This window comes from Condylura cristata, unplaced genomic scaffold (assembly GCF_000260355.1).
Source record: "Condylura cristata isolate star-nosed mole 26May11 unplaced genomic scaffold, ConCri1.0 scaffold00017, whole genome shotgun sequence".
NCBI lineage: Eukaryota > Metazoa > Chordata > Mammalia > Eulipotyphla > Talpidae > Condylura > Condylura cristata.
Window position 1 is genome coordinate 29,556,015 of NW_004567118.1, and position 1,340 is coordinate 29,557,354.

Consider the following 1,340-nt stretch of genomic DNA (forward strand, 5'->3'; position numbering starts at 1 on the left):
GGAGAGGGGGGAGTGGATGTGTGTGGAGGGGGAGGAGGAAAGAGCCAGAATTCAAAACAAACCGCCCAGGCTCCTCCTTCTTGCCCCCAAACTGTGCGCACTGGTTAAACCTCCTAGCAGTTGCTCTTCTGGCTGACGTTAACCTCTCAGTTACTTCAACATCCTGTGTTTGACCTCTCAGCTTTTCCATTTCCTGTCTAACGGTTTCCTTATTAAATTTCCTTTCTTTGGTCTGAAAAACCCAGAGTGGCGTCTGTTTTCCTAACTAACCCCTGACTAACACAGGTAGGGTTGGTCATTCTCAGTCTAATCCTAGTGATTCGTGGAATGGGGTGAAGGCAGCATTTCAGGCAATGTACAGAGGGTAGTTTATCTCGGGGTGGTGATTTTTATATAACTATTTCTTCTTCTTTTTTTTTTTTTTGCCTACCCAATGACCTCCATTTTCTATGACATATATTGTCTTTCTGTGAAGGAAAGGGCCAGCGTGTCATATTTAGTGTGGTGGGTGAATATGTCAAATGCAGTGAGATATATTTGAGACCATGGAACACATTTTACACTCAGATACTTTAGTATACATCACCTGAGAAACGGCGAACCCCCATGAAAGCATTTTGATGTCCCACATTTTCTCAGCTCTATTGAGGCATAATTGACAAATAAAACTATAATATATGTAAAGTGTACAGCATAATGATTTGACTTGCAATAATCTCCAGTCAAGTACAAATAGTTATCAAAGGTCCATGAGGGATGTATTTGCTTTAACTCACATAGTAGTAAACCACAAGCTTTATATACTCCTCTTTTATTCTGCTGTTATTCTCAATAAAATAGCTCTAAAATTATCTACAGTACTTTGGCATTTTTTTCTTATACTAGTTTTTACATGTAATTGGTTACATATACTAACTATCTACTATATTAATCTTATGTTCTTTTCTAAGAAATATTGCATAATAATTGGGTACTGGAAAAAGACTTGGTTAGTTAAAAGTAACAAGAATTAACAGATACAGAAAAAAATTCGGCCCAATCAGACTGAGAGTGAGCCTATCATGAAGGTTTCCACCTGGGAAACTTCCCAGGAGAAGTGGCAGGGAGCAGAGTAAAAAAGGTCACAAGACCATTTTTATAAAGTCAGCTAGCTAGACATGATCAGTTGTAAGTGGTTCTCTCTCCAGTGGGCAAGAATAAGCTTCTGATGTCAACTCCACACCCAGATGACTTTTAAGGGTTTTACTTATTTATGTATACAGAACTGGGGTACAGGCCAGAGGGGCAAGAGCCATGAGAGAATTCACCAGAGACAGAGTGGGGAGCAGAACAGGCAGATC